Source organism: Pinus tabuliformis, chromosome X (genome assembly GCF_031772625.1).
Source record: "Pinus tabuliformis cultivar Carrire ecotype Pingquan chromosome X, CPIR1, whole genome shotgun sequence".
Lineage (NCBI taxonomy): Eukaryota > Viridiplantae > Streptophyta > Pinopsida > Pinales > Pinaceae > Pinus > Pinus tabuliformis.
In genome coordinates, this window is record NC_142308.1 from 1,495,938,388 (window position 1) to 1,495,946,398 (window position 8,011).

Below are 8,011 nucleotides of genomic sequence, written 5' to 3' on the forward strand. Positions count from 1 at the left end.
CTTTGCTAGGGCGAAAACCCCTCTATAGGGGAAAACCTAGTCAAACTATTCAACTAGCAAATTCAAGTTGAGATAGACCAAGACCCTATACCCAAAATACCTTCCTCCTCCACCAATTCAACCTTCCAATACACTTCAACTAAATTTAGTTGTCCCTTCTTGTCCAGCAGCTTCAACCCAACAACAACCCAGAATTTCGGCCTTTAGAAAATCTAGAATTTCCGCCCAGCTATATTACTGCAATTTCCAGCAGCTTAGAAGCTTCACACATGTGAGATATAGAGAGGATTTCGAATTATTGTGCTTAATAGAGACCTCCTTCTAATTCTCTAGCCCTTTCCACCTTCTTCCTTAAATTACTTACTTTTTACTTCCCCAACAACTGCAGATCAAACTTGGTGAGTGAGTGCTCCAAATGAGGTCAAGTTGTTGTCTTTATATAGGATATTATGCCCCTTAGTTAGGATGACTTGTTTAGTTTGAAAGAAACTTGGTGGAGGAGGCCTAATTGACCTATTTTACATTAAAATAATTTTATTTCTAGACAAATGAAGCCCAAGAAGGGTATTTTACATTATGACACAGACAAGGACATTTGACATAATCCCTAGAAGTCGTCACTGACATATTTGACCTAAAACCAATTGACCCAAGCATGAAACCCATTCTTTAATAATTTAATTTCTTAAATAATAAAATTCATTTTTCTTTCTTTTAACAAATACATTACATCACGACTCAAATATAGTTATGAATAACGACAATAGTTTCATTCTCCAACACTCCCTATTAACTAGGGAGGTATTCATAATTACATACATACAAAGGTAGATGGAAGATCTCAAAATGTTATGCTCTATGAAGAGTCAAAAAACATGTAGTGCTACAAATTAGATACCTGATCAGGGTACTCTAATTAGGTGGGACTAGGATGGGATCAAAGTTTACCCACTATAGGTACTATCAGGCTATTAAGCTCTACCACCAACTCAGGGATCTAGGTGTGTATCCAAGGTCGGAGCTCCATGACCAACGCCACCCTCCGTACTTTTGGAACTAGACATCAACATATAGGCAACCCAGATGTACTCCCAAGAATCTTTCCATAATATGATTCATCTCTCCTAATCAACTAAATTAGATATGTTCATGATTCATCTCTCCTAATCATTCAATCTTTTATAGAGAGATCTTGCATAATCACAACCCCAATTAGTAATAAACTTTCAAATGTATATATACAAGTAAACATAAACCTTCAAGGTCCTCAATCATTCTAATGTTTCTTGTATCATCTTCAATCTTATCAGAAGTTTTCCTTGTCCATTTCTTCAACAACATTGAGTACAGTCTCATTACTTCTTAATTCCTTTTGTTTATAACTTCATGAATCATGAACATTCATCTGTAGTACCTTCATTCATTCAGTTTCATTCTTACTTCAAGGTATTCATTGTGATTGTCATAATATTCCCTCCCTCTCAACTTGGGGAGATCAACATCTCCATAACTTCGGATAAACTTCATTCTTTCAAGACTTCATTTATTTCTTATGGCATCAAGATCATCTTGATCATCATTATTCTTATAACTTCCTTCATCATGCTCGTTATTATCATCTTCAACTTATGAATATTATGTACCTGCAAATATTAAACAACAAGTATATAGAAACATGAAGACAATTGTAACATGTGTATCATGTCATTACAATAGAAGCATCCAAACATTCAAAATTTAGACATCAAATACCTAAACCTAGTTAGGTTCATAATCAGCAAGTGATGCATCTTTTTATATACTAGACTTCAACATATTGCTAGGGTTTGTCATAAACCCTAGACTCCATATTCGAGACACAAAGCCTTAGATATCAACAATTTAATCGTATTATACATCTAAGGTTTCAACAATATGATTTTACATGTCAAATTTTACTAGGATTTGTTGCAAACCATAGATTTTATCATCAAAACTAAATCATATTCAAAACAATATCATCATATCCTACAATATCAATGTCTATTAGTATTTTGTTACAAACCCTATATTTTACAAACTAAAACATGAGCATCAACAATTAGGTTAGCATACTTGCATATACATATCTAGGATGTTGTTATAGCATCATGCAACACTCATGTAGTTTTGATGCTCTGATATGGCCTTGGGCAGCCCTTTCCCCATTCAGACTTGATCATTTATTAAAAAAAAAATCAATTCCATACACGACTCTTCCCTTTAAAAAGCATGTACACACATGGGTACCATAATACAAAACCCGTGTACATGATTTAAAATATGAAAAAATAAAAATATATCCTATTTTTCGGACAAGGGTTACGGGTTTCACTTAAATCCCACCTACAAGAGCCCATGGCCTAACTAAATAGACTGATTTCTGGTGGTATTTGTACACCTCATGGGAAGGATTAATGGAAGGAGGAGATAGGATATCGACATTATATCCTTTTTGTCCCCGGATCAAGTATGATTTTTTGTGTGCCTCCTGCACTCCCAGTCATAGGAAACCCTTGTTTCCTTGCAGAGATTCTCATCTTCCATTATATTGCGTCCTTTTGCACATGCTTGAGAGGTGATCTTTGAGGCTTGGGTTGGATGGATCCAGAGGAAGCTTTCGTTGGTTCCGTGGTCGAATCAGGTTGTATCTATCCACTACTATTTGCTGATATCAATAAAAAATCTCTGTATTGTCCCTGATATGTTATGATCTCATGTTTTTTATGATTCAGGTGTAATATATCATGGTTTATATGTTTATGATTAATGATATAACATGTTTATTATGCATGCACTTTTAACTACTTGTAATATATATGCTTCTCTGAATTGTGTTGCAGGTCTGATCACTTTGGAGGAAGCAGTGGGTTTGGACTCTACAAGATCGACATCAAATGTAGGACCTATGGGTACTCCTCTAAAACCCAACTTTGGTAGTTTATATAGTTTTCCTGGTTGGATGTATGCTTCTTGTTGATAGTCTGCCTTTATTCTCTTGAGGTTGTCAACCCTTACCTTAGGGAAGTTTTCTCGCCAACAGAATTCGCGGCTCTATTGGGGAATACAGTCGCATACTGACTATAAGGGTTGTTTTTTCCTTGATTTGGGCTTTTATTTATTGTTTCTTGATTTTTCCACTATTGTTGACTCATTTGTAGTCTGGGCAATCAGTATAATCTTTTGGATCATGTCTGTATTTTTTATTTTTCCCTATTTTTCTACATATAGGCATTTTTTCTTATATATAGAAGCGTACACATGTGGTTTCTACCAAAGAAACCTGCGTATGTGCTAGTTTATTTAGAAAAAATCACATGTACATGCAGATCTGTTATAACGAGGTCACGTATATTTAGAAAAAGAAAAGAAAATAAAAATGAAATAAAATAAATAAAAATAAAAATAAAAAATAAAACAAAAATAAAAATAAAAATAAAAATAAAAATAAAAAGTAAGTAAATAAATGAATGAATTAAAAAAAAAAAAAAAAAAAAAAAAAAAAAAAAAAAAACAAAACAAAACAAAACAAAACAAAACAAAACAAAACAAAACAAAAACAAAAACAAAAACAAAAAAAAGAAAAGAAAAGAAAACAACAAAAAAACAAACAAAGTTTGCCTTCTGTCAGGGGTGTAGCCTGGTTTTTTTGCTTTCTTAAGGTCATTTGCAGTCTAGAATGGTCTTGTTTCTTGTTGGTGTCAGTTTCTTTGTCTCTTTTTGCAAAAGGATTTTTTCAACCTAGGGTTTGCAATTTTTGAAGTTTTTGTATTTTAAGTTTGGGTTTCAAACCTTCTCAGTGAAGTGTCTGATTGTTCTATGCTTCTAGAACATTGAGTTGTTCTCAAATTTCCTATAATCCAATATTTTAATTACTTCACTTTGGATTTTTGAAGTTGGCTCATTTGGTCTCCTTTTGGTTATTTGAGAAAGGTATTTGCAATTTTGGCTCAGTGAAGGATTTTAGTTCTCTAAAATCTTTCTGTTTTCTTAACCTTTTATGTATCCTTTGGGCCAATATGTTCAAGTGTTTTGGTCTCTTAGTCACCTTAGTCTTATCATGTTGGTGATTTTTTATGTCTTGTGAAGTTTGGAGTCTTTTCACTTGATTTTGATCTTGAGGTGATTGATTGTTTTGCCCTCTTAAAACTTTCGTTTTAATTCCTTTAAAAAAAAACATTTGCTTTTGCCTTTCCTTTGGTTTTTGGTTTTTAATCCTTTTAGGTTACCAACAAGTGTGTGAATCTTTGTTTGAGGTTGAAATTTACTTCACTTGGGAGATATTTTCCTGGATATTTGTTTCTCATTGTTTGGTCAAATTTTGGCTTTAGATCTTTGAAAGAACACATTTGTTCGTTTAGATCATTCCATAGAATCTTGCATTTAGGCATTTCTAGTATGCATTAAGGTAGTTTTCATTTTATTCATTCTAAACTCTTTCGGTAGATGTTGAATGTGGAAGTGTGTTTAAAATAAAAGCAAAAGACTTTTTTCTTTCATAGGTTCCTCATAGAACCTTGTAGACATCACTTTTCATTGAAGAAAGAGAAGTTGCATTTGCATGTAGCCTAGTTTTCTATTGGTTTCCTTTTGCATCATAACATTAGAAGTTTCACTTCCACTACCCGTGACCTAAATAACAACCAATAAAATAAAGTGCTTAATCTAAAACTAACTAGATTTCCTTTTTGTCATGGATACATCAATTAGTATAGGGAATTTAGGGCCTTGGAATAGGTGTGTGGAGAGTAAACTCTTCAAGGCCACTCTAAACTGAAACATAGAAGTTGATTAAAGAGTGTAAATCCAGTCTCGTTAATTTGTCTGGGAAATCTCTTCTAACACATGAGTTAAACACAAGGGTGACTGAAGACAAGGAAAGAGAGATACACCCTCTCCTACTTGTTGGATTTTGCGCCCGCGAATGTTCAACATGGTTTATGATCACGAACTAGTAACTTTAGTTTCCTATCCTACGGACCACACACTTGACTTTGGGGGGGAATGCCTGTGGTACCTGAGACAAATGTTTCATCACTTTCATAGTACTTCTGGAGGGTGCCCTTGTGAGGCTCGGGTACTTGCACTAGGAAAGGCTATTTATGTAGGTTAGTGTAACTATTTCTGATACCTTTGCTGGTAGCCTTGGGTCGTAATTATCCCAAACTATCTTAAGAAGGTCCATATCTTCAATTTCTTGTATTTTGGTGTCTTGTCCTAATCAACTGGAGCGGAAATACCTGGAAGCTACTTGTTTGTTTGTATCTTTAGGGACTTTTTAGTGAGTTCTCTTTGCTCCTAGATTGTCATAAGATTTTATTTTTTGAGTTTTTAAAAGTTCTCTTAATATTTAAAAGTGGTTGATTGACAGGTTTGTCAGTCTAGAAGGCTTTGTGATATTTCTCCTGCAAGTGTCGAGCCTTCATCTAGAAGGCATAGGATTAGTTATGCCGATGATTTTCAACCAGTAATAGTTGATGCATCAAAGATTAATCCTGCATTGGGGCCTGTCATTTCATAGGGTGAACCTAGTTCAATTCATAATTTGGATGGAAATGCTTTGGTCCTTGCTAGGGTGCTCTTCCAATTGAAAGATGAGATTGATATTTAAGACGTCCCTGAGTCCCCCGTGACTCCTTTGACACCCCTTCCTTCCCATATTCCTTACCTCGTATCATACGGGGGTACCTAGACCCATAGGCCGGCAAGCCCTATTCACTCTCCTTTTTTTCTGATGGCTAATGTTAGTGGTGTAATTATGGATACTTATACTTTTGGTGTGTATACCCCTCCTTTAGTTAAAGTAGGGGGTACTATTGTTATCTCTATTTTTACGCCTAGTACAATAGTTGTTGGCTCTACCTACATTTTGGGTCTGAGTGGGTGGTTCAACATATTTTCAAAATTTTTCTTTTGGAAGTGGTCATACTCCTCCATTCAACCCATCTTTCAACTTAGGACAAGCTCAGAATGTTAATCCTTTCCAAGGAGTTCAAGGATGGAAAAATCCTTCCGTTAGTGGTTAAGGGACTGGGAACTTGTCCCATATATTTGGTCAACAGGGGAGTATATAGTTCCCTTATGTCGGGACCTCACAGGTCTTTCCTTTGCTAGCTAGTGCATCAAATCATTATAAAGGGATTTCCCCTTCTTTCAATGTTCCGCTAGGAGGAAATTACGCTATGCATGGTTACCCTGTGGTAGGGGGTGGATACCCTCTGAATACTTCTGGGCCACAGGATTTCCTTATGGTTCCGGTCCTTCTACGAGTAGCCTTTGGCAACTTGGTGCCTCTCAAAATACATGACACTCTTTTCCTAATGTCCGAAATTTTTCTCTTGGTGGGTGGAATTTTCCTGCTCCTCCATGCTTACCATTCCTGGAAACTTTAAAATTTCCAGATCTTTCAAAATTGACAAATGATATGATCTACTAAAATCTATCTTGGCCTTCGGTCCCCACCAAAATTCCGTCTGATATTCCAAAATCTGAAGGGAAGTCTGGAGCGGATCAGGCTGATCATATAACCATGTTGTATTTGTGGTGCTCATCTAACTACTTGATCGATGATTCAATCAGGTTTATGTTGTTCCAACGCACCCTAAGAGGAATCACTTTAAAATGGTATATTGAGCTTCGAGGGGGAACCTTTGCTACGCTTGGTGAATTGGCTATTATGTTTCTAAATCATTTTCAGTTGCTTGTCTGATATGTTGTTGGAACTGAGATTCTAGACAATTTTGAAAAGGACAAAGCAACTCATATTTCTGACCACATCCAAGAGTGGCACAGAAGGGAGAGGCTCATCAAGGCATGTATCCCTGATGAGTTCCCTCTCGAATGGTTTTTGAATGCAGCTAAATACTTCTAAGAATATGTCACTCTCCGAAGTGTTCATTAAAGAACATGCCATCTTTAGAGCCCAATAGTTAGAACTCATATATTCTTAATTTGGAGTCCTTTACAAGATTTTGCATGATGCTCCTCAATCGAAGATCGACCTAGCCAAGCCTAAGTTGGGCCGACGGAATTTTATGGTTAATTGATAGTAGTGCGGCTAATCTATTGAATCAATTTTATCAGTTGTCTTTACACTCTGCTTCTCCGGCATAAGCTACATCGTTAGTGTCTATACCTTCCCAACCTTTATAAGTTAATGTTGTGCAATCTTCAAATCCCAAAGGAGACCAAAAATCTGATGGGAAGAAGAAGGGACATCGTAAGAATAAAGATAAGGCAAGGAAGGGGAATGTGAACAAGCCTAGTAATGATACTGAAGAGGGAAAGAAGGGTTTGAAAAGGAAAGTAAAGTTCCCATGAAAATTATGCAATCGGGATCATCTTACACATATTTTCTCTAAGATTTAGGATGATCACCACTTGTTAGCTCAGCAGGGTTCTTAAAGCTCCCAGGTTGTGCTAACTAACGCTTTTCCCCAAGGGAAAAAAATGCTTGTTGGCACTAATGTTGGTACTGGAATCCCCACAGGGGTAAACCAGGATGGGGAATCAACATCAAATGTATATATGGTGAGGTTTCATGTTGATGTTGCTAAAATATCACATGATTATGGCAAGTTGGACCCTTCTTAGGCTAAGGCTACTTTCGATATCCCAGAGTCGCTCCATATCAAGAGGCCCATAATTGATTCTATACCTTGGATGCCGAAAGGCTCTAGAAAACATTTGACTATCAATCCCAATGCTAGGGCCACTCAGAACTATTTGATTGTCAAAGATCTAGCTCAGAGCCCCTATGCGTTGTCAACATTAGAGGTACTCCAATCGTGTCTTGCACAAAAAAGTGCATTTCTCACTATGATTGGAGCAGTAGATCCAAATAAATCTCTTGTTATTACATTTTATATGTCAAGTGTTAATAAGAGACTCCCTTATCACATGGCTTTCCAGATTAAATCTACATATTAGAAAATCAATATCTTTCGAACTTTAGTTGATGAAGGGGCTTCCATGTGTGTTATGTAGATGTCAT